The sequence below is a fragment of the Schistocerca piceifrons genome, unplaced genomic scaffold, assembly GCF_021461385.2.
Source record: "Schistocerca piceifrons isolate TAMUIC-IGC-003096 unplaced genomic scaffold, iqSchPice1.1 HiC_scaffold_1213, whole genome shotgun sequence".
NCBI classification, from domain to species: Eukaryota; Metazoa; Arthropoda; class Insecta; order Orthoptera; family Acrididae; genus Schistocerca; species Schistocerca piceifrons.
Genome location: NW_025727030.1, coordinates 29,587 through 53,283, shown reverse-complemented (window position 1 = coordinate 53,283; position 23,697 = coordinate 29,587). Strand labels below are relative to the sequence as shown.

The 23,697-nt window shown below is 52.3% G+C and overlaps 50 non-coding genes across 50 annotated transcripts; 40 read left to right on the top strand and 10 right to left on the bottom strand.

Annotated features, from left to right (window-relative positions):
- The first annotated feature begins 937 nt into the window (after positions 1-937).
- On the top strand, positions 938-1,010 carry Trnam-cau. Its single transcript has one exon. It is a non-coding gene; the product is annotated as a tRNA-Met (tRNA).
- Positions 1,011-1,318: 308 nt separating this feature from the next.
- Trnae-uuc lies at positions 1,319-1,390 on the top strand. The gene has a single exon. It is a non-coding gene; the product is annotated as a tRNA-Glu (tRNA).
- Positions 1,391-1,687: 297 nt separating this feature from the next.
- Trnak-uuu lies at positions 1,688-1,760 on the top strand. Its single transcript has one exon. It is a non-coding gene; the product is annotated as a tRNA-Lys (tRNA).
- A 139-nt stretch (positions 1,761-1,899) lies between these two features.
- On the top strand, positions 1,900-1,981 carry Trnas-aga. The gene has a single exon. It is a non-coding gene; the product is annotated as a tRNA-Ser (tRNA).
- A 276-nt stretch (positions 1,982-2,257) lies between these two features.
- Trnag-ucc lies at positions 2,258-2,329 on the bottom strand. The gene has a single exon. It is a non-coding gene; the product is annotated as a tRNA-Gly (tRNA).
- A 978-nt stretch (positions 2,330-3,307) lies between these two features.
- On the top strand, positions 3,308-3,380 carry Trnam-cau. The gene has a single exon. It is a non-coding gene; the product is annotated as a tRNA-Met (tRNA).
- A 308-nt stretch (positions 3,381-3,688) lies between these two features.
- Positions 3,689-3,760, top strand: Trnae-uuc. The gene has a single exon. It is a non-coding gene; the product is annotated as a tRNA-Glu (tRNA).
- Positions 3,761-4,056: 296 nt separating this feature from the next.
- On the top strand, positions 4,057-4,129 carry Trnak-uuu. The gene has a single exon. It is a non-coding gene; the product is annotated as a tRNA-Lys (tRNA).
- Positions 4,130-4,268: 139 nt separating this feature from the next.
- Positions 4,269-4,350, top strand: Trnas-aga. Its single transcript has one exon. It is a non-coding gene; the product is annotated as a tRNA-Ser (tRNA).
- A 276-nt stretch (positions 4,351-4,626) lies between these two features.
- Trnag-ucc lies at positions 4,627-4,698 on the bottom strand. Its single transcript has one exon. It is a non-coding gene; the product is annotated as a tRNA-Gly (tRNA).
- A 977-nt stretch (positions 4,699-5,675) lies between these two features.
- On the top strand, positions 5,676-5,748 carry Trnam-cau. The gene has a single exon. It is a non-coding gene; the product is annotated as a tRNA-Met (tRNA).
- Positions 5,749-6,056: 308 nt separating this feature from the next.
- Positions 6,057-6,128, top strand: Trnae-uuc. The gene has a single exon. It is a non-coding gene; the product is annotated as a tRNA-Glu (tRNA).
- Positions 6,129-6,424: 296 nt separating this feature from the next.
- Positions 6,425-6,497, top strand: Trnak-uuu. Its single transcript has one exon. It is a non-coding gene; the product is annotated as a tRNA-Lys (tRNA).
- Positions 6,498-6,636: 139 nt separating this feature from the next.
- Positions 6,637-6,718, top strand: Trnas-aga. Its single transcript has one exon. It is a non-coding gene; the product is annotated as a tRNA-Ser (tRNA).
- Positions 6,719-6,994: 276 nt separating this feature from the next.
- Positions 6,995-7,066, bottom strand: Trnag-ucc. Its single transcript has one exon. It is a non-coding gene; the product is annotated as a tRNA-Gly (tRNA).
- Positions 7,067-8,043: 977 nt separating this feature from the next.
- On the top strand, positions 8,044-8,116 carry Trnam-cau. Its single transcript has one exon. It is a non-coding gene; the product is annotated as a tRNA-Met (tRNA).
- A 308-nt stretch (positions 8,117-8,424) lies between these two features.
- Trnae-uuc lies at positions 8,425-8,496 on the top strand. Its single transcript has one exon. It is a non-coding gene; the product is annotated as a tRNA-Glu (tRNA).
- A 296-nt stretch (positions 8,497-8,792) lies between these two features.
- On the top strand, positions 8,793-8,865 carry Trnak-uuu. The gene has a single exon. It is a non-coding gene; the product is annotated as a tRNA-Lys (tRNA).
- Positions 8,866-9,004: 139 nt separating this feature from the next.
- Trnas-aga lies at positions 9,005-9,086 on the top strand. The gene has a single exon. It is a non-coding gene; the product is annotated as a tRNA-Ser (tRNA).
- Positions 9,087-9,362: 276 nt separating this feature from the next.
- Trnag-ucc lies at positions 9,363-9,434 on the bottom strand. The gene has a single exon. It is a non-coding gene; the product is annotated as a tRNA-Gly (tRNA).
- Positions 9,435-10,411: 977 nt separating this feature from the next.
- Positions 10,412-10,484, top strand: Trnam-cau. Its single transcript has one exon. It is a non-coding gene; the product is annotated as a tRNA-Met (tRNA).
- Positions 10,485-10,792: 308 nt separating this feature from the next.
- Trnae-uuc lies at positions 10,793-10,864 on the top strand. Its single transcript has one exon. It is a non-coding gene; the product is annotated as a tRNA-Glu (tRNA).
- Positions 10,865-11,160: 296 nt separating this feature from the next.
- Trnak-uuu lies at positions 11,161-11,233 on the top strand. Its single transcript has one exon. It is a non-coding gene; the product is annotated as a tRNA-Lys (tRNA).
- Positions 11,234-11,372: 139 nt separating this feature from the next.
- Positions 11,373-11,454, top strand: Trnas-aga. Its single transcript has one exon. It is a non-coding gene; the product is annotated as a tRNA-Ser (tRNA).
- A 276-nt stretch (positions 11,455-11,730) lies between these two features.
- Positions 11,731-11,802, bottom strand: Trnag-ucc. Its single transcript has one exon. It is a non-coding gene; the product is annotated as a tRNA-Gly (tRNA).
- Positions 11,803-12,780: 978 nt separating this feature from the next.
- Trnam-cau lies at positions 12,781-12,853 on the top strand. Its single transcript has one exon. It is a non-coding gene; the product is annotated as a tRNA-Met (tRNA).
- Positions 12,854-13,161: 308 nt separating this feature from the next.
- On the top strand, positions 13,162-13,233 carry Trnae-uuc. Its single transcript has one exon. It is a non-coding gene; the product is annotated as a tRNA-Glu (tRNA).
- A 296-nt stretch (positions 13,234-13,529) lies between these two features.
- On the top strand, positions 13,530-13,602 carry Trnak-uuu. The gene has a single exon. It is a non-coding gene; the product is annotated as a tRNA-Lys (tRNA).
- A 139-nt stretch (positions 13,603-13,741) lies between these two features.
- Positions 13,742-13,823, top strand: Trnas-aga. Its single transcript has one exon. It is a non-coding gene; the product is annotated as a tRNA-Ser (tRNA).
- A 276-nt stretch (positions 13,824-14,099) lies between these two features.
- Trnag-ucc lies at positions 14,100-14,171 on the bottom strand. The gene has a single exon. It is a non-coding gene; the product is annotated as a tRNA-Gly (tRNA).
- Positions 14,172-15,148: 977 nt separating this feature from the next.
- Trnam-cau lies at positions 15,149-15,221 on the top strand. The gene has a single exon. It is a non-coding gene; the product is annotated as a tRNA-Met (tRNA).
- A 308-nt stretch (positions 15,222-15,529) lies between these two features.
- Trnae-uuc lies at positions 15,530-15,601 on the top strand. Its single transcript has one exon. It is a non-coding gene; the product is annotated as a tRNA-Glu (tRNA).
- Positions 15,602-15,897: 296 nt separating this feature from the next.
- On the top strand, positions 15,898-15,970 carry Trnak-uuu. Its single transcript has one exon. It is a non-coding gene; the product is annotated as a tRNA-Lys (tRNA).
- A 139-nt stretch (positions 15,971-16,109) lies between these two features.
- On the top strand, positions 16,110-16,191 carry Trnas-aga. Its single transcript has one exon. It is a non-coding gene; the product is annotated as a tRNA-Ser (tRNA).
- Positions 16,192-16,467: 276 nt separating this feature from the next.
- On the bottom strand, positions 16,468-16,539 carry Trnag-ucc. Its single transcript has one exon. It is a non-coding gene; the product is annotated as a tRNA-Gly (tRNA).
- A 977-nt stretch (positions 16,540-17,516) lies between these two features.
- Positions 17,517-17,589, top strand: Trnam-cau. The gene has a single exon. It is a non-coding gene; the product is annotated as a tRNA-Met (tRNA).
- Positions 17,590-17,897: 308 nt separating this feature from the next.
- Positions 17,898-17,969, top strand: Trnae-uuc. The gene has a single exon. It is a non-coding gene; the product is annotated as a tRNA-Glu (tRNA).
- Positions 17,970-18,265: 296 nt separating this feature from the next.
- Trnak-uuu lies at positions 18,266-18,338 on the top strand. Its single transcript has one exon. It is a non-coding gene; the product is annotated as a tRNA-Lys (tRNA).
- Positions 18,339-18,477: 139 nt separating this feature from the next.
- Positions 18,478-18,559, top strand: Trnas-aga. The gene has a single exon. It is a non-coding gene; the product is annotated as a tRNA-Ser (tRNA).
- Positions 18,560-18,835: 276 nt separating this feature from the next.
- Trnag-ucc lies at positions 18,836-18,907 on the bottom strand. Its single transcript has one exon. It is a non-coding gene; the product is annotated as a tRNA-Gly (tRNA).
- Positions 18,908-19,884: 977 nt separating this feature from the next.
- Positions 19,885-19,957, top strand: Trnam-cau. The gene has a single exon. It is a non-coding gene; the product is annotated as a tRNA-Met (tRNA).
- Positions 19,958-20,265: 308 nt separating this feature from the next.
- On the top strand, positions 20,266-20,337 carry Trnae-uuc. The gene has a single exon. It is a non-coding gene; the product is annotated as a tRNA-Glu (tRNA).
- Positions 20,338-20,633: 296 nt separating this feature from the next.
- On the top strand, positions 20,634-20,706 carry Trnak-uuu. Its single transcript has one exon. It is a non-coding gene; the product is annotated as a tRNA-Lys (tRNA).
- Positions 20,707-20,845: 139 nt separating this feature from the next.
- Trnas-aga lies at positions 20,846-20,927 on the top strand. The gene has a single exon. It is a non-coding gene; the product is annotated as a tRNA-Ser (tRNA).
- A 276-nt stretch (positions 20,928-21,203) lies between these two features.
- On the bottom strand, positions 21,204-21,275 carry Trnag-ucc. The gene has a single exon. It is a non-coding gene; the product is annotated as a tRNA-Gly (tRNA).
- Positions 21,276-22,252: 977 nt separating this feature from the next.
- Trnam-cau lies at positions 22,253-22,325 on the top strand. Its single transcript has one exon. It is a non-coding gene; the product is annotated as a tRNA-Met (tRNA).
- A 308-nt stretch (positions 22,326-22,633) lies between these two features.
- Trnae-uuc lies at positions 22,634-22,705 on the top strand. Its single transcript has one exon. It is a non-coding gene; the product is annotated as a tRNA-Glu (tRNA).
- Positions 22,706-23,001: 296 nt separating this feature from the next.
- Positions 23,002-23,074, top strand: Trnak-uuu. The gene has a single exon. It is a non-coding gene; the product is annotated as a tRNA-Lys (tRNA).
- A 139-nt stretch (positions 23,075-23,213) lies between these two features.
- Trnas-aga lies at positions 23,214-23,295 on the top strand. The gene has a single exon. It is a non-coding gene; the product is annotated as a tRNA-Ser (tRNA).
- Positions 23,296-23,571: 276 nt separating this feature from the next.
- On the bottom strand, positions 23,572-23,643 carry Trnag-ucc. The gene has a single exon. It is a non-coding gene; the product is annotated as a tRNA-Gly (tRNA).
- Positions 23,644-23,697: the final 54 nt, after the last annotated feature.

The window sequence follows — 23,697 nt, the reverse complement described above, 5'->3', positions numbered from 1 at the left end:
CCGCCAGCAGCGGCCCACGGTGATAGTAGCTGCAGGCGCTTTTCGAGGTAGGAGGGTGCATCCACACGCATTCGGGTAGCGCCTCCACGCACGCTGCGTCTTTGGGCAAGACTAGTCGCCGCGGCCGCAAGGTTACTCACACGATAGAGATGAGCATTCGTTTTAAGGCAGTGTAGTGGAGCACTCCGCGTGTGTAGCACTTTTTTCGGTTGTATCCGACGTCGCTGGGTGGCAATCCCACTTTCCCCTGCAGAAAAGTGCTCGGGAAGCACGGGCAGCTTGACGAGCATCGCTGGTTCAATGGCATGTGCCTCAGTAGTGCAGTAGGCAGCGCGTAAGTCTCATAATCTTAAGGCTTGCCGGCACGATAGCTCAGCGTGTTCGGTCTGAGAGTTATCTGCCCTCTGTAATAAAAGACCGAGTCAACGATGAACTTGAACGGGCGCCATCGGACGTCCGCCCCCAACAAATGCAACGAAAGAAATGAGAAGAAAAAAAAAAAAATTGGTGAATGCTCGCTTAGCATGCGGACGGCCCGGGTTCGATTCCCGGCCGATGCATCGTTCTGCTGTTCTCGCTATAATGCTGCCGCGCCGATTCCTCGCCTGAGCTGCGTCAGCCTCAGGAATGTATAGCAGGATTCGCTGTGAGAGGAACCATACACGCAGCACGCAATAGACCGTACTTGAACGGTCGTATGCTATTTCTGAACTCTGACGTCGGCCTGTCCCAACAGGCCGCTGTGTTCAGGTGCCGCAAGGGCGATGTACTGTAACCTCGGGCAGTGCTGCGTTCCGTTGAAAAAACTGCGGCAGCAGTTTAATCTAGCAAGTAGGGAAAGCACGTGTAGCAACACAACAGATTCTTGAGAAAGCGCGAACTGTCTATCTCTAATATGAGAGACTTACCAAGTTTCCTGTAACGTTACTTGCAACGTGCCTCGGTAGCGCAGTAGGTAGCGCGTAAGTCTCATAATCTTAAGGTCGTGAGTTCGATCCTCACCCGGGGCATTTAATTTGCTGTACATCATGGCTGAATTAACGGCGTTGCTGTTGCTAGGGAACGAACTTAATTGTCGTTCGTTATCCATAAGGAGTCTACGCCTCAGCGTCAATACGTTTATTTCCAATTATGACAACGTACAACTTTGATCTTTCTCCTCCCTTGTTAGGAGTAAAATAATGAATAGTCAATTTCGGGCTGTGCGCCATGCCAGTCTGTAGGCGCAAATATGCTCGCAAACGGAGAACTGCACTGAGTCCAGATTCAGCACGAAATACGAGAGGAGACGGAGAAAACCTCACGCTTATCGAGCAAATCCGGTGTGGTCTAGTGGCTAGGATACCTGGCTTTCACCCAGGAGGCCCGGGTTCGATTCCCGGTACCGGAACGGAAGTTTTTGCGCACACAACGCTCCATGTTTTGGCCTTCGAACTGTCGTTTGTCGCCCACCTTCCGAAGCTTCGACCGAACGTAATCGGGGGAAAACAGGCACATGATGCAATTACTGTCGGCACCGGAATAAAGGGAGAAGAGGCACTGGTCCGTGGTTGGGCTGCTACCAGCGTCAGTGGGAAGTCGGTGAAGTCGCCAGTTGCGCCAGAAGCCAGAAATTACCGTAGTACGCCTACACACGCGTTCCAGTTATTTACATTGCTTGCAGCCGCTCCATCCACAACGAGCGTGAGCCCGGATAGCTCAGTCGGTAGAGCATTAGGCTTTTAACCTAGGGGTCCAGGGTTCAAGTCCCTGTCCGGGCGAAGATTTTAACGTTTCCGTAATGGCTCGTCTCGTAGCGATGGTAGCCCTGCCGTAATCAGTGCACGGAGTTCGTTTCCTGTCAACATTCTGCGCAGACCGGTTGGATTTTTCACGATTCCAGGGAAACTTGGGTTACGAGCAGTCGTGGCCGAGTGGTTAAGGCGTCTGACTAGAAATCAGATTCCCTCTGGGAGCGTAGGTTCGAGTCCTACCGACTGCGTCGGATTTTTCTTTTTTTTGTTTAAGAACAACGAGCAGAAAATTTCGCAGATTGCCTGTCGTTTTGGTACCTCTCCACACCTCGCCTCTCACAGCCGTTTATAGTGCCTGTCCTTTTGATAAGGGCGAATTCCAAGCGTCAGCTTTCGCGTCAGCCGAGCAAAGTCGGGACAAGTCGGGACATACTACAGGATGGTCTGCGTGGAGCTACGACGAAAAAAACCTTCATTTAACAGCACCTGGCTCACATACTCATACGAAAAAAACTAGCGCCATTTGCGGTGGCCGGGAATCGAACCCGGATCAACTGCTTGGAAGGCAACTATGCTCACCATTACACCACCACCGCACAGCCGCTGCTCGCAACGCCCCGCTGTGTCGGCTTCCTGCCCGCCAGCAGCGGCCCACGGTGATAGTAGCTGCAGGCGCTTTTCGAGGTAGGAGGGTGCATCCACACGCATTCGGGTAGCGCCTCCACGCACGCTGCGTCTTTGGGCAAGACTAGTCGCCGCGGCCGCAAGGTTACTCACACGATAGAGATGAGCATTCGTTTTAAGGCAGTGTAGTGGAGCACTCCGCGTGTGTAGCACTTTTTTCGGTTGTATCCGACGTCGCTGGGTGGCAATCCCACTTTCCCCTGCAGAAAAGTGCTCGGGAAGCACGGGCAGCTTGACGAGCATCGCTGGTTCAATGGCATGTGCCTCAGTAGTGCAGTAGGCAGCGCGTAAGTCTCATAATCTTAAGGCTTGCCGGCACGATAGCTCAGCGTGTTCGGTCTGAGAGTTATCTGCCCTCTGTAATAAAAGACCGAGTCAACGATGAACTTGAACGGGCGCCATCGGACGTCCGCCCCCAACAAATGCAACGAAAGAAATGAGAAGAAAAAAAAAAAATTGGTGAATGCTCGCTTAGCATGCGGACGGCCCGGGTTCGATTCCCGGCCGATGCATCGTTCTGCTGTTCTCGCTATAATGCTGCCGCGCCGATTCCTCGCCTGAGCTGCGTCAGCCTCAGGAATGTATAGCAGGATTCGCTGTGAGAGGAACCATACACGCAGCACGCAATAGACCGTACTTGAACGGTCGTATGCTATTTCTGAACTCTGACGTCGGCCTGTCCCAACAGGCCGCTGTGTTCAGGTGCCGCAAGGGCGATGTACTGTAACCTCGGGCAGTGCTGCGTTCCGTTGAAAAAACTGCGGCAGCAGTTTAATCTAGCAAGTAGGGGAAAGCACGTGTAGCAACACAACAGATTCTTGAGAAAGCGCGAACTGTCTATCTCTAATATGAGAGACTTACCAAGTTTCCTGTAACGTTACTTGCAACGTGCCTCGGTAGCGCAGTAGGTAGCGCGTAAGTCTCATAATCTTAAGGTCGTGAGTTCGATCCTCACCCGGGGCATTTAATTTGCTGTACATCATGGCTGAATTAACGGCGTTGCTGTTGCTAGGGAACGAACTTAATTGTCGTTCGTTATCCATAAGGAGTCTACGCCTCAGCGTCAATACGTTTATTTCCAATTATGACAACGTACAACTTTGATCTTTCTCCTCCCTTGTTAGGAGTAAAATAATGAATAGTCAATTTCGGGCTGTGCGCCATGCCAGTCTGTAGGCGCAAATATGCTCGCAAACGGAGAACTGCACTGAGTCCAGATTCAGCACGAAATACGAGAGGAGACGGAGAAAACCTCACGCTTATCGAGCAAATCCGGTGTGGTCTAGTGGCTAGGATACCTGGCTTTCACCCAGGAGGCCCGGGTTCGATTCCCGGTACCGGAACGGAAGTTTTTGCGCACACAACGCTCCATGTTTTGGCCTTCGAACTGTCGTTTGTCGCCCACCTTCCGAAGCTTCGACCGAACGTAATCGGGGAAAACAGGCACATGATGCAATTACTGTCGGCACCGGAATAAAGGGAGAAGAGGCACTGGTCCGTGGTTGGGCTGCTACCAGCGTCAGTGGGAAGTCGGTGAAGTCGCCAGTTGCGCCAGAAGCCAGAAATTACCGTAGTACGCCTACACACGCGTTCCAGTTATTTACATTGCTTGCAGCCGCTCCATCCACAACGAGCGTGAGCCCGGATAGCTCAGTCGGTAGAGCATTAGGCTTTTAACCTAAGGGTCCAGGGTTCAAGTCCCTGTCCGGGCGAAGATTTTAACGTTTCCGTAATGGCTCGTCTCGTAGCGATGGTAGCCCTGCCGTAATCAGTGCACGGAGTTCGTTTCCTGTCAACATTCTGCGCAGACCGGTTGGATTTTTCACGATTCCAGGGAAACTTGGGTTACGAGCAGTCGTGGCCGAGTGGTTAAGGCGTCTGACTAGAAATCAGATTCCCTCTGGGAGCGTAGGTTCGAGTCCTACCGACTGCGTCGGATTTTTCTTTTTTTTGTTTAAGAACAACGAGCAGAAAATTTCGCAGATTGCCTGTCGTTTTGGTACCTCTCCACACCTCGCCTCTCACAGCCGTTTATAGTGCCTGTCCTTTTGATAAGGGCGAATTCCAAGCGTCAGCTTTCGCGTCAGCCGAGCAAAGTCGGGACAAGTCGGGACATACTACAGGATGGTCTGCGTGGAGCTACGACGAAAAAAACCTTCATTTAACAGCACCTGGCTCACATACTCATACGAAAAAAACTAGCGCCATTTGCGGTGGCCGGGAATCGAACCCGGATCAACTGCTTGGAAGGCAACTATGCTCACCATTACACCACCACCGCACAGCCGCTGCTCGCAACGCCCCGCTGTGTCGGCTTCCTGCCCGCCAGCAGCGGCCCACGGTGATAGTAGCTGCAGGCGCTTTTCGAGGTAGGAGGGTGCATCCACACGCATTCGGGTAGCGCCTCCACGCACGCTGCGTCTTTGGGCAAGACTAGTCGCCGCGGCCGCAAGGTTACTCACACGATAGAGATGAGCATTCGTTTTAAGGCAGTGTAGTGGAGCACTCCGCGTGTGTAGCACTTTTTTCGGTTGTATCCGACGTCGCTGGGTGGCAATCCCACTTTCCCCTGCAGAAAAGTGCTCGGGAAGCACGGGCAGCTTGACGAGCATCGCTGGTTCAATGGCATGTGCCTCAGTAGTGCAGTAGGCAGCGCGTAAGTCTCATAATCTTAAGGCTTGCCGGCACGATAGCTCAGCGTGTTCGGTCTGAGAGTTATCTGCCCTCTGTAATAAAAGACCGAGTCAACGATGAACTTGAACGGGCGCCATCGGACGTCCGCCCCCAACAAATGCAACGAAAGAAATGAGAAGAAAAAAAAAAAATTGGTGAATGCTCGCTTAGCATGCGGACGGCCCGGGTTCGATTCCCGGCCGATGCATCGTTCTGCTGTTCTCGCTATAATGCTGCCGCGCCGATTCCTCGCCTGAGCTGCGTCAGCCTCAGGAATGTATAGCAGGATTCGCTGTGAGAGGAACCATACACGCAGCACGCAATAGACCGTACTTGAACGGTCGTATGCTATTTCTGAACTCTGACGTCGGCCTGTCCCAACAGGCCGCTGTGTTCAGGTGCCGCAAGGGCGATGTACTGTAACCTCGGGCAGTGCTGCGTTCCGTTGAAAAAACTGCGGCAGCAGTTTAATCTAGCAAGTAGGGAAAGCACGTGTAGCAACACAACAGATTCTTGAGAAAGCGCGAACTGTCTATCTCTAATATGAGAGACTTACCAAGTTTCCTGTAACGTTACTTGCAACGTGCCTCGGTAGCGCAGTAGGTAGCGCGTAAGTCTCATAATCTTAAGGTCGTGAGTTCGATCCTCACCCGGGGCATTTAATTTGCTGTACATCATGGCTGAATTAACGGCGTTGCTGTTGCTAGGGAACGAACTTAATTGTCGTTCGTTATCCATAAGGAGTCTACGCCTCAGCGTCAATACGTTTATTTCCAATTATGACAACGTACAACTTTGATCTTTCTCCTCCCTTGTTAGGAGTAAAATAATGAATAGTCAATTTCGGGCTGTGCGCCATGCCAGTCTGTAGGCGCAAATATGCTCGCAAACGGAGAACTGCACTGAGTCCAGATTCAGCACGAAATACGAGAGGAGACGGAGAAAACCTCACGCTTATCGAGCAAATCCGGTGTGGTCTAGTGGCTAGGATACCTGGCTTTCACCCAGGAGGCCCGGGTTCGATTCCCGGTACCGGAACGGAAGTTTTTGCGCACACAACGCTCCATGTTTTGGCCTTCGAACTGTCGTTTGTCGCCCACCTTCCGAAGCTTCGACCGAACGTAATCGGGGAAAACAGGCACATGATGCAATTACTGTCGGCACCGGAATAAAGGGAGAAGAGGCACTGGTCCGTGGTTGGGCTGCTACCAGCGTCAGTGGGAAGTCGGTGAAGTCGCCAGTTGCGCCAGAAGCCAGAAATTACCGTAGTACGCCTACACACGCGTTCCAGTTATTTACATTGCTTGCAGCCGCTCCATCCACAACGAGCGTGAGCCCGGATAGCTCAGTCGGTAGAGCATTAGGCTTTTAACCTAAGGGTCCAGGGTTCAAGTCCCTGTCCGGGCGAAGATTTTAACGTTTCCGTAATGGCTCGTCTCGTAGCGATGGTAGCCCTGCCGTAATCAGTGCACGGAGTTCGTTTCCTGTCAACATTCTGCGCAGACCGGTTGGATTTTTCACGATTCCAGGGAAACTTGGGTTACGAGCAGTCGTGGCCGAGTGGTTAAGGCGTCTGACTAGAAATCAGATTCCCTCTGGGAGCGTAGGTTCGAGTCCTACCGACTGCGTCGGATTTTTCTTTTTTTTGTTTAAGAACAACGAGCAGAAAATTTCGCAGATTGCCTGTCGTTTTGGTACCTCTCCACACCTCGCCTCTCACAGCCGTTTATAGTGCCTGTCCTTTTGATAAGGGCGAATTCCAAGCGTCAGCTTTCGCGTCAGCCGAGCAAAGTCGGGACAAGTCGGGACATACTACAGGATGGTCTGCGTGGAGCTACGACGAAAAAAACCTTCATTTAACAGCACCTGGCTCACATACTCATACGAAAAAAACTAGCGCCATTTGCGGTGGCCGGGAATCGAACCCGGATCAACTGCTTGGAAGGCAACTATGCTCACCATTACACCACCACCGCACAGCCGCTGCTCGCAACGCCCCGCTGTGTCGGCTTCCTGCCCGCCAGCAGCGGCCCACGGTGATAGTAGCTGCAGGCGCTTTTCGAGGTAGGAGGGTGCATCCACACGCATTCGGGTAGCGCCTCCACGCACGCTGCGTCTTTGGGCAAGACTAGTCGCCGCGGCCGCAAGGTTACTCACACGATAGAGATGAGCATTCGTTTTAAGGCAGTGTAGTGGAGCACTCCGCGTGTGTAGCACTTTTTTCGGTTGTATCCGACGTCGCTGGGTGGCAATCCCACTTTCCCCTGCAGAAAAGTGCTCGGGAAGCACGGGCAGCTTGACGAGCATCGCTGGTTCAATGGCATGTGCCTCAGTAGTGCAGTAGGCAGCGCGTAAGTCTCATAATCTTAAGGCTTGCCGGCACGATAGCTCAGCGTGTTCGGTCTGAGAGTTATCTGCCCTCTGTAATAAAAGACCGAGTCAACGATGAACTTGAACGGGCGCCATCGGACGTCCGCCCCCAACAAATGCAACGAAAGAAATGAGAAGAAAAAAAAAAAATTGGTGAATGCTCGCTTAGCATGCGGACGGCCCGGGTTCGATTCCCGGCCGATGCATCGTTCTGCTGTTCTCGCTATAATGCTGCCGCGCCGATTCCTCGCCTGAGCTGCGTCAGCCTCAGGAATGTATAGCAGGATTCGCTGTGAGAGGAACCATACACGCAGCACGCAATAGACCGTACTTGAACGGTCGTATGCTATTTCTGAACTCTGACGTCGGCCTGTCCCAACAGGCCGCTGTGTTCAGGTGCCGCAAGGGCGATGTACTGTAACCTCGGGCAGTGCTGCGTTCCGTTGAAAAAACTGCGGCAGCAGTTTAATCTAGCAAGTAGGGAAAGCACGTGTAGCAACACAACAGATTCTTGAGAAAGCGCGAACTGTCTATCTCTAATATGAGAGACTTACCAAGTTTCCTGTAACGTTACTTGCAACGTGCCTCGGTAGCGCAGTAGGTAGCGCGTAAGTCTCATAATCTTAAGGTCGTGAGTTCGATCCTCACCCGGGGCATTTAATTTGCTGTACATCATGGCTGAATTAACGGCGTTGCTGTTGCTAGGGAACGAACTTAATTGTCGTTCGTTATCCATAAGGAGTCTACGCCTCAGCGTCAATACGTTTATTTCCAATTATGACAACGTACAACTTTGATCTTTCTCCTCCCTTGTTAGGAGTAAAATAATGAATAGTCAATTTCGGGCTGTGCGCCATGCCAGTCTGTAGGCGCAAATATGCTCGCAAACGGAGAACTGCACTGAGTCCAGATTCAGCACGAAATACGAGAGGAGACGGAGAAAACCTCACGCTTATCGAGCAAATCCGGTGTGGTCTAGTGGCTAGGATACCTGGCTTTCACCCAGGAGGCCCGGGTTCGATTCCCGGTACCGGAACGGAAGTTTTTGCGCACACAACGCTCCATGTTTTGGCCTTCGAACTGTCGTTTGTCGCCCACCTTCCGAAGCTTCGACCGAACGTAATCGGGGAAAACAGGCACATGATGCAATTACTGTCGGCACCGGAATAAAGGGAGAAGAGGCACTGGTCCGTGGTTGGGCTGCTACCAGCGTCAGTGGGAAGTCGGTGAAGTCGCCAGTTGCGCCAGAAGCCAGAAATTACCGTAGTACGCCTACACACGCGTTCCAGTTATTTACATTGCTTGCAGCCGCTCCATCCACAACGAGCGTGAGCCCGGATAGCTCAGTCGGTAGAGCATTAGGCTTTTAACCTAAGGGTCCAGGGTTCAAGTCCCTGTCCGGGCGAAGATTTTAACGTTTCCGTAATGGCTCGTCTCGTAGCGATGGTAGCCCTGCCGTAATCAGTGCACGGAGTTCGTTTCCTGTCAACATTCTGCGCAGACCGGTTGGATTTTTCACGATTCCAGGGAAACTTGGGTTACGAGCAGTCGTGGCCGAGTGGTTAAGGCGTCTGACTAGAAATCAGATTCCCTCTGGGAGCGTAGGTTCGAGTCCTACCGACTGCGTCGGATTTTTCTTTTTTTTGTTTAAGAACAACGAGCAGAAAATTTCGCAGATTGCCTGTCGTTTTGGTACCTCTCCACACCTCGCCTCTCACAGCCGTTTATAGTGCCTGTCCTTTTGATAAGGGCGAATTCCAAGCGTCAGCTTTCGCGTCAGCCGAGCAAAGTCGGGACAAGTCGGGACATACTACAGGATGGTCTGCGTGGAGCTACGACGAAAAAAACCTTCATTTAACAGCACCTGGCTCACATACTCATACGAAAAAAACTAGCGCCATTTGCGGTGGCCGGGAATCGAACCCGGATCAACTGCTTGGAAGGCAACTATGCTCACCATTACACCACCACCGCACAGCCGCTGCTCGCAACGCCCCGCTGTGTCGGCTTCCTGCCCGCCAGCAGCGGCCCACGGTGATAGTAGCTGCAGGCGCTTTTCGAGGTAGGAGGGTGCATCCACACGCATTCGGGTAGCGCCTCCACGCACGCTGCGTCTTTGGGCAAGACTAGTCGCCGCGGCCGCAAGGTTACTCACACGATAGAGATGAGCATTCGTTTTAAGGCAGTGTAGTGGAGCACTCCGCGTGTGTAGCACTTTTTTCGGTTGTATCCGACGTCGCTGGGTGGCAATCCCACTTTCCCCTGCAGAAAAGTGCTCGGGAAGCACGGGCAGCTTGACGAGCATCGCTGGTTCAATGGCATGTGCCTCAGTAGTGCAGTAGGCAGCGCGTAAGTCTCATAATCTTAAGGCTTGCCGGCACGATAGCTCAGCGTGTTCGGTCTGAGAGTTATCTGCCCTCTGTAATAAAAGACCGAGTCAACGATGAACTTGAACGGGCGCCATCGGACGTCCGCCCCCAACAAATGCAACGAAAGAAATGAGAAGAAAAAAAAAAAATTGGTGAATGCTCGCTTAGCATGCGGACGGCCCGGGTTCGATTCCCGGCCGATGCATCGTTCTGCTGTTCTCGCTATAATGCTGCCGCGCCGATTCCTCGCCTGAGCTGCGTCAGCCTCAGGAATGTATAGCAGGATTCGCTGTGAGAGGAACCATACACGCAGCACGCAATAGACCGTACTTGAACGGTCGTATGCTATTTCTGAACTCTGACGTCGGCCTGTCCCAACAGGCCGCTGTGTTCAGGTGCCGCAAGGGCGATGTACTGTAACCTCGGGCAGTGCTGCGTTCCGTTGAAAAAACTGCGGCAGCAGTTTAATCTAGCAAGTAGGGAAAGCACGTGTAGCAACACAACAGATTCTTGAGAAAGCGCGAACTGTCTATCTCTAATATGAGAGACTTACCAAGTTTCCTGTAACGTTACTTGCAACGTGCCTCGGTAGCGCAGTAGGTAGCGCGTAAGTCTCATAATCTTAAGGTCGTGAGTTCGATCCTCACCCGGGGCATTTAATTTGCTGTACATCATGGCTGAATTAACGGCGTTGCTGTTGCTAGGGAACGAACTTAATTGTCGTTCGTTATCCATAAGGAGTCTACGCCTCAGCGTCAATACGTTTATTTCCAATTATGACAACGTACAACTTTGATCTTTCTCCTCCCTTGTTAGGAGTAAAATAATGAATAGTCAATTTCGGGCTGTGCGCCATGCCAGTCTGTAGGCGCAAATATGCTCGCAAACGGAGAACTGCACTGAGTCCAGATTCAGCACGAAATACGAGAGGAGACGGAGAAACCCTCACGCTTATCGAGCAAATCCGGTGTGGTCTAGTGGCTAGGATACCTGGCTTTCACCCAGGAGGCCCGGGTTCGATTCCCGGTACCGGAACGGAAGTTTTTGCGCACACAACGCTCCATGTTTTGGCCTTCGAACTGTCGTTTGTCGCCCACCTTCCGAAGCTTCGACCGAACGTAATCGGGGAAAACAGGCACATGATGCAATTACTGTCGGCACCGGAATAAAGGGAGAAGAGGCACTGGTCCGTGGTTGGGCTGCTACCAGCGTCAGTGGGAAGTCGGTGAAGTCGCCAGTTGCGCCAGAAGCCAGAAATTACCGTAGTACGCCTACACACGCGTTCCAGTTATTTACATTGCTTGCAGCCGCTCCATCCACAACGAGCGTGAGCCCGGATAGCTCAGTCGGTAGAGCATTAGGCTTTTAACCTAAGGGTCCAGGGTTCAAGTCCCTGTCCGGGCGAAGATTTTAACGTTTCCGTAATGGCTCGTCTCGTAGCGATGGTAGCCCTGCCGTAATCAGTGCACGGAGTTCGTTTCCTGTCAACATTCTGCGCAGACCGGTTGGATTTTTCACGATTCCAGGGAAACTTGGGTTACGAGCAGTCGTGGCCGAGTGGTTAAGGCGTCTGACTAGAAATCAGATTCCCTCTGGGAGCGTAGGTTCGAGTCCTACCGACTGCGTCGGATTTTTCTTTTTTTTGTTTAAGAACAACGAGCAGAAAATTTCGCAGATTGCCTGTCGTTTTGGTACCTCTCCACACCTCGCCTCTCACAGCCGTTTATAGTGCCTGTCCTTTTGATAAGGGCGAATTCCAAGCGTCAGCTTTCGCGTCAGCCGAGCAAAGTCGGGACAAGTCGGGACATACTACAGGATGGTCTGCGTGGAGCTACGACGAAAAAAACCTTCATTTAACAGCACCTGGCTCACATACTCATACGAAAAAAACTAGCGCCATTTGCGGTGGCCGGGAATCGAACCCGGATCAACTGCTTGGAAGGCAACTATGCTCACCATTACACCACCACCGCACAGCCGCTGCTCGCAACGCCCCGCTGTGTCGGCTTCCTGCCCGCCAGCAGCGGCCCACGGTGATAGTAGCTGCAGGCGCTTTTCGAGGTAGGAGGGTGCATCCACACGCATTCGGGTAGCGCCTCCACGCACGCTGCGTCTTTGGGCAAGACTAGTCGCCGCGGCCGCAAGGTTACTCACACGATAGAGATGAGCATTCGTTTTAAGGCAGTGTAGTGGAGCACTCCGCGTGTGTAGCACTTTTTTCGGTTGTATCCGACGTCGCTGGGTGGCAATCCCACTTTCCCCTGCAGAAAAGTGCTCGGGAAGCACGGGCAGCTTGACGAGCATCGCTGGTTCAATGGCATGTGCCTCAGTAGTGCAGTAGGCAGCGCGTAAGTCTCATAATCTTAAGGCTTGCCGGCACGATAGCTCAGCGTGTTCGGTCTGAGAGTTATCTGCCCTCTGTAATAAAAGACCGAGTCAACGATGAACTTGAACGGGCGCCATCGGACGTCCGCCCCCAACAAATGCAACGAAAGAAATGAGAAGAAAAAAAAAAAAATTGGTGAATGCTCGCTTAGCATGCGGACGGCCCGGGTTCGATTCCCGGCCGATGCATCGTTCTGCTGTTCTCGCTATAATGCTGCCGCGCCGATTCCTCGCCTGAGCTGCGTCAGCCTCAGGAATGTATAGCAGGATTCGCTGTGAGAGGAACCATACACGCAGCACGCAATAGACCGTACTTGAACGGTCGTATGCTATTTCTGAACTCTGACGTCGGCCTGTCCCAACAGGCCGCTGTGTTCAGGTGCCGCAAGGGCGATGTACTGTAACCTCGGGCAGTGCTGCGTTCCGTTGAAAAAACTGCGGCAGCAGTTTAATCTAGCAAGTAGGGAAAGCACGTGTAGCAACACAACAGATTCTTGAGAAAGCGCGAACTGTCTATCTCTAATATGAGAGACTTACCAAGTTTCCTGTAACGTTACTTGCAACGTGCCTCGGTAGCGCAGTAGGTAGCGCGTAAGTCTCATAATCTTAAGGTCGTGAGTTCGATCCTCACCCGGGGCATTTAATTTGCTGTACATCATGGCTGAATTAACGGCGTTGCTGTTGCTAGGGAACGAACTTAATTGTCGTTCGTTATCCATAAGGAGTCTACGCCTCAGCGTCAATACGTTTATTTCCAATTATGACAACGTACAACTTTGATCTTTCTCCTCCCTTGTTAGGAGTAAAATAATGAATAGTCAATTTCGGGCTGTGCGCCATGCCAGTCTGTAGGCGCAAATATGCTCGCAAACGGAGAACTGCACTGAGTCCAGATTCAGCACGAAATACGAGAGGAGACGGAGAAAACCTCACGCTTATCGAGCAAATCCGGTGTGGTCTAGTGGCTAGGATACCTGGCTTTCACCCAGGAGGCCCGGGTTCGATTCCCGGTACCGGAACGGAAGTTTTTGCGCACACAACGCTCCATGTTTTGGCCTTCGAACTGTCGTTTGTCGCCCACCTTCCGAAGCTTCGACCGAACGTAATCGGGGAAAACAGGCACATGATGCAATTACTGTCGGCACCGGAATAAAGGGAGAAGAGGCACTGGTCCGTGGTTGGGCTGCTACCAGCGTCAGTGGGAAGTCGGTGAAGTCGCCAGTTGCGCCAGAAGCCAGAAATTACCGTAGTACGCCTACACACGCGTTCCAGTTATTTACATTGCTTGCAGCCGCTCCATCCACAACGAGCGTGAGCCCGGATAGCTCAGTCGGTAGAGCATTAGGCTTTTAACCTAGGGGTCCAGGGTTCAAGTCCCTGTCCGGGCGAAGATTTTAACGTTTCCGTAATGGCTCGTCTCGTAGCGATGGTAGCCCTGCCGTAATCAGTGCACGGAGTTCGTTTCCTGTCAACATTCTGCGCAGACCGGTTGGATTTTTCACGATTCCAGGGAAACTTGGGTTACGAGCAGTCGTGGCCGAGTGGTTAAGGCGTCTGACTAGAAATCAGATTCCCTCTGGGAGCGTAGGTTCGAGTCCTACCGACTGCGTCGGATTTTTCTTTTTTTTGTTTAAGAACAACGAGCAGAAAATTTCGCAGATTGCCTGTCGTTTTGGTACCTCTCCACACCTCGCCTCTCACAGCCGTTTATAGTGCCTGTCCTTTTGATAAGGGCGAATTCCAAGCGTCAGCTTTCGCGTCAGCCGAGCAAAGTCGGGACAAGTCGGGACATACTACAGGATGGTCTGCGTGGAGCTACGACGAAAAAAACCTTCATTTAACAGCACCTGGCTCACATACTCATACGAAAAAAACTAGCGCCATTTGCGGTGGCCGGGAATCGAACCCGGATCAACTGCTTGGAAGGCAACTATGCTCACCATTACACCACCACCGCACAGCCGCTGCTCGCAACGCCCCGCTGTGTCGGCTTCCTGCCCGCCAGCAGCGGCCCACGGTGATAGTAGCTGCAGGCGCTTTTCGAGGTAGGAGGGTGCATCCACACGCATTCGGGTAGCGCCTCCACGCACGCTGCGTCTTTGGGCAAGACTAGTCGCCGCGGCCGCAAGGTTACTCACACGATAGAGATGAGCATTCGTTTTAAGGCAGTGTAGTGGAGCACTCCGCGTGTGTAGCACTTTTTTCGGTTGTATCCGACGTCGCTGGGTGGCAATCCCACTTTCCCCTGCAGAAAAGTGCTCGGGAAGCACGGGCAGCTTGACGAGCATCGCTGGTTCAATGGCATGTGCCTCAGTAGTGCAGTAGGCAGCGCGTAAGTCTCATAATCTTAAGGCTTGCCGGCACGATAGCTCAGCGTGTTCGGTCTGAGAGTTATCTGCCCTCTGTAATAAAAGACCGAGTCAACGATGAACTTGAACGGGCGCCATCGGACGTCCGCCCCCAACAAATGCAACGAAAGAAATGAGAAGAAAAAAAAAAAATTGGTGAATGCTCGCTTAGCATGCGGACGGCCCGGGTTCGATTCCCGGCCGATGCATCGTTCTGCTGTTCTCGCTATAATGCTGCCGCGCCGATTCCTCGCCTGAGCTGCGTCAGCCTCAGGAATGTATAGCAGGATTCGCTGTGAGAGGAACCATACACGCAGCACGCAATAGACCGTACTTGAACGGTCGTATGCTATTTCTGAACTCTGACGTCGGCCTGTCCCAACAGGCCGCTGTGTTCAGGTGCCGCAAGGGCGATGTACTGTAACCTCGGGCAGTGCTGCGTTCCGTTGAAAAAACTGCGGCAGCAGTTTAATCTAGCAAGTAGGGAAAGCACGTGTAGCAACACAACAGATTCTTGAGAAAGCGCGAACTGTCTATCTCTAATATGAGAGACTTACCAAGTTTCCTGTAACGTTACTTGCAACGTGCCTCGGTAGCGCAGTAGGTAGCGCGTAAGTCTCATAATCTTAAGGTCGTGAGTTCGATCCTCACCCGGGGCATTTAATTTGCTGTACATCATGGCTGAATTAACGGCGTTGCTGTTGCTAGGGAACGAACTTAATTGTCGTTCGTTATCCATAAGGAGTCTACGCCTCAGCGTCAATACGTTTATTTCCAATTATGACAACGTACAACTTTGATCTTTCTCCTCCCTTGTTAGGAGTAAAATAATGAATAGTCAATTTCGGGCTGTGCGCCATGCCAGTCTGTAGGCGCAAATATGCTCGCAAACGGAGAACTGCACTGAGTCCAGATTCAGCACGAAATACGAGAGGAGACGGAGAAAACCTCACGCTTATCGAGCAAATCCGGTGTGGTCTAGTGGCTAGGATACCTGGCTTTCACCCAGGAGGCCCGGGTTCGATTCCCGGTACCGGAACGGAAGTTTTTGCGCACACAACGCTCCATGTTTTGGCCTTCGAACTGTCGTTTGTCGCCCACCTTCCGAAGCTTCGACCGAACGTAATCGGGGAAAACAGGCACATGATGCAATTACTGTCGGCACCGGAATAAAGGGAGAAGAGGCACTGGTCCGTGGTTGGGCTGCTACCAGCGTCAGTGGGAAGTCGGTGAAGTCGCCAGTTGCGCCAGAAGCCAGAAATTACCGTAGTACGCCTACACACGCGTTCCAGTTATTTACATTGCTTGCAGCCGCTCCATCCACAACGAGCGTGAGCCCGGATAGCTCAGTCGGTAGAGCATTAGGCTTTTAACCTAAGGGTCCAGGGTTCAAGTCCCTGTCCGGGCGAAGATTTTAACGTTTCCGTAATGGCTCGTCTCGTAGCGATGGTAGCCCTGCCGTAATCAGTGCACGGAGTTCGTTTCCTGTCAACATTCTGCGCAGACCGGTTGGATTTTTCACGATTCCAGGGAAACTTGGGTTACGAGCAGTCGTGGCCGAGTGGTTAAGGCGTCTGACTAGAAATCAGATTCCCTCTGGGAGCGTAGGTTCGAGTCCTACCGACTGCGTCGGATTTTTCTTTTTTTTGTTTAAGAACAACGAGCAGAAAATTTCGCAGATTGCCTGTCGTTTTGGTACCTCTCCACACCTCGCCTCTCACAGCCGTTTATAGTGCCTGTCCTTTTGATAAGGGCGAATTCCAAGCGTCAGCTTTCGCGTCAGCCGAGCAAAGTCGGGACAAGTCGGGACATACTACAGGATGGTCTGCGTGGAGCTACGACGAAAAAAACCTTCATTTAACAGCACCTGGCTCACATACTCATACGAAAAAAACTAGCGCCATTTGCGGTGGCCGGGAATCGAACCCGGATCAACTGCTTGGAAGGCAACTATGCTCACCATTACACCACCACCGCACAGCCGCTGCTCGCAACGCCCCGCTGTGTCGGCTTCCTGCCCGCCAGCAGCGGCCCACGGTGATAGTAGCTGCAGGCGCTTTTCGAGGTAGGAGGGTGCATCCACACGCATTCGGGTAGCGCCTCCACGCACGCTGCGTCTTTGGGCAAGACTAGTCGCCGCGGCCGCAAGGTTACTCACACGATAGAGATGAGCATTCGTTTTAAGGCAGTGTAGTGGAGCACTCCGCGTGTGTAGCACTTTTTTCGGTTGTATCCGACGTCGCTGGGTGGCAATCCCACTTTCCCCTGCAGAAAAGTGCTCGGGAAGCACGGGCAGCTTGACGAGCATCGCTGGTTCAATGGCATGTGCCTCAGTAGTGCAGTAGGCAGCGCGTAAGTCTCATAATCTTAAGGCTTGCCGGCACGATAGCTCAGCGTGTTCGGTCTGAGAGTTATCTGCCCTCTGTAATAAAAGACCGAGTCAACGATGAACTTGAACGGGCGCCATCGGACGTCCGCCCCCAACAAATGCAACGAAAGAAATGAGAAGAAAAAAAAAAAATTGGTGAATGCTCGCTTAGCATGCGGACGGCCCGGGTTCGATTCCCGGCCGATGCATCGTTCTGCTGTTCTCGCTATAATGCTGCCGCGCCGATTCCTCGCCTGAGCTGCGTCAGCCTCAGGAATGTATAGCAGGATTCGCTGTGAGAGGAACCATACACGCAGCACGCAATAGACCGTACTTGAACGGTCGTATGCTATTTCTGAACTCTGACGTCGGCCTGTCCCAACAGGCCGCTGTGTTCAGGTGCCGCAAGGGCGATGTACTGTAACCTCGGGCAGTGCTGCGTTCCGTTGAAAAAACTGCGGCAGCAGTTTAATCTAGCAAGTAGGGAAAGCACGTGTAGCAACACAACAGATTCTTGAGAAAGCGCGAACTGTCTATCTCTAATATGAGAGACTTACCAAGTTTCCTGTAACGTTACTTGCAACGTGCCTCGGTAGCGCAGTAGGTAGCGCGTAAGTCTCATAATCTTAAGGTCGTGAGTTCGATCCTCACCCGGGGCATTTAATTTGCTGTACATCATGGCTGAATTAACGGCGTTGCTGTTGCTAGGGAACGAACTTAATTGTCGTTCGTTATCCATAAGGAGTCTACGCCTCAGCGTCAATACGTTTATTTCCAATTATGACAACGTACAACTTTGATCTTTCTCCTCCCTTGTTAGGAGTAAAATAATGAATAGTCAATTTCGGGCTGTGCGCCATGCCAGTCTGTAGGCGCAAATATGCTCGCAAACGGAGAACTGCACTGAGTCCAGATTCAGCACGAAATACGAGAGGAGACGGAGAAAACCTCACGCTTATCGAGCAAATCCGGTGTGGTCTAGTGGCTAGGATACCTGGCTTTCACCCAGGAGGCCCGGGTTCGATTCCCGGTACCGGAACGGAAGTTTTTGCGCACACAACGCTCCATGTTTTGGCCTTCGAACTGTCGTTTGTCGCCCACCTTCCGAAGCTTCGACCGAACGTAATCGGGGAAAACAGGCACATGATGCAATTACTGTCGGCACCGGAATAAAGGGAGAAGAGGCACTGGTCCGTGGTTGGGCTGCTACCAGCGTCAGTGGGAAGTCGGTGAAGTCGCCAGTTGCGCCAGAAGCCAGAAATTACCGTAGTACGCCTACACACGCGTTCCAGTTATTTACATTGCTTGCAGCCGCTCCATCCACAACGAGCGTGAGCCCGGATAGCTCAGTCGGTAGAGCATTAGGCTTTTAACCTAAGGGTCCAGGGTTCAAGTCCCTGTCCGGGCGAAGATTTTAACGTTTCCGTAATGGCTCGTCTCGTAGCGATGGTAGCCCTGCCGTAATCAGTGCACGGAGTTCGTTTCCTGTCAACATTCTGCGCAGACCGGTTGGATTTTTCACGATTCCAGGGAAACTTGGGTTACGAGCAGTCGTGGCCGAGTGGTTAAGGCGTCTGACTAGAAATCAGATTCCCTCTGGGAGCGTAGGTTCGAGTCCTACCGACTGCGTCGGATTTTTCTTTTTTTTGTTTAAGAACAACGAGCAGAAAATTTCGCAGATTGCCTGTCGTTTTGGTACCTCTCCACACCTCGCCTCTCACAGCCGTTTATAGTGCCTGTCCTTTTGATAAGGGCGAATTCCAAGCGTCAGCTTTCGCGTCAGCCGAGCAAAGTCGGGACAAGTCGGGACATACTACAGGATGGTCTGCGTGGAGCTACGACGAAAAAAACCTTCATTTAACAGCACCTGGCTCACATACTCATACGAAAAAAACTAGCGCCATTTGCGGTGGCCGGGAATCGAACCCGGATCAACTGCTTGGAAGGCAACTATGCTCACCATTACACCACCACCGCACAGCCGCTGCTCGCAACGCCCCGCTGTGTCGGCTTCCTGCCCGCCAGCAGCGGCCCACGGTGATAGTAGCTGCAGGCGCTTTTCGAGGTAGGAGGGTGCATCCACACGCATTCGGGTAGCGCCTCCACGCACGCTGCGTCTTTGGGCAAGACTAGTCGCCGCGGCCGCAAGGTTACTCACACGATAGAGATGAGCATTCGTTTTAAGGCAGTGTAGTGGAGCACTCCGCGTGTGTAGCACTTTTTTCGGTTGTATCCGACGTCGCTGGGTGGCAATCCCACTTTCCCCTGCAGAAAAGTGCTCGGGAAGCACGGGCAGCTTGACGAGCATCGCTGGTTCAATGGCATGTGCCTCAGTAGTGCAGTAGGCAGCGCGTAAGTCTCATAATCTTAAGGCTTGCCGGCACGATAGCTCAGCGTGTTCGGTCTGAGAGTTATCTGCCCTCTGTAATAAAAGACCGAGTCAACGATGAACTTGAACGGGCGCCATCGGACGTCCGCCCCCAACAAATGCAACGAAAGAAATGAGAAGAAAAAAAAAAAATTGGTGAATGCTCGCTTAGCATGCGGACGGCCCGGGTTCGATTCCCGGCCGATGCATCGTTCTGCTGTTCTCGCTATAATGCTGCCGCGCCGATTCCTCGCCTGAGCTGCGTCAGCCTCAGGAATGTATAGCAGGATTCGCTGTGAGAGGAACCATACACGCAGCACGCAATAGACCGTACTTGAACGGTCGTATGCTATTTCTGAACTCTGACGTCGGCCTGTCCCAACAGGCCGCTGTGTTCAGGTGCCGCAAGGGCGATGTACTGTAACCTCGGGCAGTGCTGCGTTCCGTTGAAAAAACTGCGGCAGCAGTTTAATCTAGCAAGTAGGGAAAGCACGTGTAGCAACACAACAGATTCTTGAGAAAGCGCGAACTGTCTATCTCTAATATGAGAGACTTACCAAGTTTCCTGTAACGTTACTTGCAACGTGCCTCGGTAGCGCAGTAGGTAGCGCGTAAGTCTCATAATCTTAAGGTCGTGAGTTCGATCCTCACCCGGGGCATTTAATTTGCTGTACATCATGGCTGAATTAACGGCGTTGCTGTTGCTAGGGAACGAACTTAATTGTCGTTCGTTATCCATAAGGAGTCTACGCCTCAGCGTCAATACGTTTATTTCCAATTATGACAACGTACAACTTTGATCTTTCTCCTCCCTTGTTAGGAGTAAAATAATGAATAGTCAATTTCGGGCTGTGCGCCATGCCAGTCTGTAGGCGCAAATATGCTCGCAAACGGAGAACTGCACTGAGTCCAGATTCAGCACGAAATACGAGAGGAGACGGAGAAAACCTCACGCTTATCGAGCAAATCCGGTGTGGTCTAGTGGCTAGGATACCTGGCTTTCACCCAGGAGGCCCGGGTTCGATTCCCGGTACCGGAACGGAAGTTTTTGCGCACACAACGCTCCATGTTTTGGCCTTCGAACTGTCGTTTGTCGCCCACCTTCCGAAGCTTCGACCGAACGTAATCGGGGAAAACAGGCACATGATGCAATTACTGTCGGCACCGGAATAAAGGGAGAAGAGGCACTGGTCCGTGGTTGGGCTGCTACCAGCGTCAGTGGGAAGTCGGTGAAGTCGCCAGTTGCGCCAGAAGCCAGAAATTACCGTAGTACGCCTACACACGCGTTCCAGTTATTTACATTGCTTGCAGCCGCTCCATCCACAACGAGCGTGAGCCCGGATAGCTCAGTCGGTAGAGCATTAGGCTTTTAACCTAAGGGTCCAGGGTTCAAGTCCCTGTCCGGGCGAAGATTTTAACGTTTCCGTAATGGCTCGTCTCGTAGCGATGGTAGCCCTGCCGTAATCAGTGCACGGAGTTCGTTTCCTGTCAACATTCTGCGCAGACCGGTTGGATTTTTCACGATTCCAGGGAAACTTGGGTTACGAGCAGTCGTGGCCGAGTGGTTAAGGCGTCTGACTAGAAATCAGATTCCCTCTGGGAGCGTAGGTTCGAGTCCTACCGACTGCGTCGGATTTTTCTTTTTTTTGTTTAAGAACAACGAGCAGAAAATTTCGCAGATTGCCTGTCGTTTTGGTACCTCTCCACACCTCGCCTCTCACAGCCGTTTATAGTGCCTGTCCTTTTGATAAGGGCGAATTCCAAGCGTCAGCTTTCGCGTCAGCCGAGCAAAGTCGGGACAAGTCGGGACATACTACAGGATGGTCTGCGTGGAGCTACGACGAAAAAAACCTTCATTTAACAGCACCTGGCTCACATACTCATACGAAAAAAACTAGCGCCATTTGCGGTGGCCGGGAATCGAACCCGGATCAACTGCTTGGAAGGCAACTATGCTCACCATTACACCACCACCGCACAGCCGCTGCTCGCAACGCCCCGCTGTGTCGGCTTCCTGCCCGCCAGCAGCGGCCCACGGTGATAGTAGCTGCAGGCGCTTTTCGAGGTAGGAGGGTGCATCCACACGCATTCGGGTAGCGCCTCCACGCACGCTGCGTCTTTGGGCAAGACTAGTCGCCGCGGCCGCAAGGTTACTCACACGATAGAGATGAGCATTCGTTTTAAGGCAGTGTAGTGGAGCACTCCGCGTGTGTAGCACTTTTTTCGGTTGTATCCGACGTCGCTGGGTGGCAATCCCACTTTCCCCTGCAGAAAAGTGCTCGGGAAGCACGGGCAGCTTGACGAGCATCGCTGGTTCAATGGCATGTGCCTCAGTAGTGCAGTAGGCAGCGCGTAAGTCTCATAATCTTAAGGCTTGCCGGCACGATAGCTCAGCGTGTTCGGTCTGAGAGTTATCTGCCCTCTGTAATAAAAGACCGAGTCAACGATGAACTTGAACGGGCGCCATCGGACGTCCGCCCCCAACAAATGCAACGAAAGAAATGAGAAGAAAAAAAAAAAATTGGTGAATGCTCGCTTAGCATGCGGACGGCCCGGGTTCGATTCCCGGCCGATGCATCGTTCTGCTGTTCACGCTATAATGCTGCCGCGCCGATTCCTCGCCTGAGCTGCGTCAGCCTCAGGAATGTATAGCAGGATTCGCTGTGAGAGGAACCATACACGCAGCACGCAATAGACCGTACTTGAACGGTCGTATGCTATTTCTGAACTCTGACGTCGGCCTGTCCCAACAGGCCGCTGTGTTCAGGTGCCGCAAGGGCGATGTACTGTAACCTCGGGCAGTGCTGCGTTCCGTTGAAAAAACTGCGGCAGCAGTTTAATCTAGCAAGTAGGGAAAGCACGTGTAGCAACACAACAGATTCTTGAGAAAGCGCGAACTGTCTATCTCTAATATGAGAGACTTACCAAGTTTCCTGTAACGTTACTTGCAACGTGCCTCGGTAGCGCAGTAGGTAGCGCGTAAGTCTCATAATCTTAAGGTCGTGAGTTCGATCCTCACCCGGGGCACTTAATTTGCTGTACATCATGGCTGAATTAACGGCGTTGCTGTTGCTAGGGAACGAACTTAATTGTCGTTCGTTATCCATAAGGAGTCTACGCCTCAGCGTCAATACGTTTATTTCCAATTATGACAACGTACAACTTTGATCTTTCTCCTCCCTTGTTAGGAGTAAAATAATGAATAGTCAATTTCGGGCTGTGCGCCATGCCAGTCTGTAGGCGCAAATATGCTCGCAAACGGAGAACTGCACTGAGTCCAGATTCAGCACGAAATACGAGAGGAGACGGAGAAAACCTCACGCTTATCGAGCAAATCCGGTGTGGTCTAGTGGCTAGGATACCTGGCTTTCACCCAGGAGGCCCGGGTTCGATTCCCGGTACCGGAACGGAAGTTTTTGCGCACACAACGCTCCATGTTTTGGCCTTCGAACTGTCGTTTGTCGCCCACCTTCCGAAGCTTCGACCGAACGTAATCGGGGAAAACAGGCACATGATGCAATTACTGTCGGCACCGGAATAAAGGGAGAAGAGGCACTGGTCCGTGGTTGGGCTGCTACCAGCGTCAGTGGGAAGTCGGTGAAGTCGCCAGTTGCGCCAGAAGCCAGAAATTACCGTAGTACGCCTACACACGCGTTCCAGTTATTTACATTGCTTGCAGCCGCTCCATCCACAACGAGCGTGAGCCCGGATAGCTCAGTCGGTAGAGCATTAGGCTTTTAACCTAAGGGTCCAGGGTTCAAGTCCCTGTCCGGGCGAAGATTTTAACGTTTCCGTAATGGCTCGTCTCGTAGCGATGGTAGCCCTGCCGTAATCAGTGCACGGAGTTCGTTTCCTGTCAACATTCTGCGCAGACCGGTTGGATTTTTCACGATTCCAGGGAAACTTGGGTTACGAGCAGTCGTGGCCGAGTGGTTAAGGCGTCTGACTAGAAATCAGATTCCCTCTGGGAGCGTAGGTTCGAGTCCTACCGACTGCGTCGGATTTTTCTTTTTTTTGTTTAAGAACAACGAGCAGAAAATTTCGCAGATTGCCTGTCGTTTTGGTACCTCTCCACACCTCGCCTCTCACAGCCGTTTATAGTGCCTGTCCTTTTGATAAGGGCGAATTCCAAGCGTCAGCTTTCGCGTCAGCCGAGCAAAGTCGGGACAAGTCGGGACATACTACAGGATGGTCTGCGTGGAGCTACGACGAAAAAAACCTTCATTTAACAGCACCTGGCTCACATACTCATACGAAAAAAACTAGCGCCATTTGCGGTGGCCGGGAATCGAACCCGGATCAACTGCTTGGAAGGCAACTATGCTCACCATTACACCACCACCGCACAGCCGCTGCTCGCAACGCCCCGCTGTGTCGGCTTCCTGCCCGCCAGCAGCGG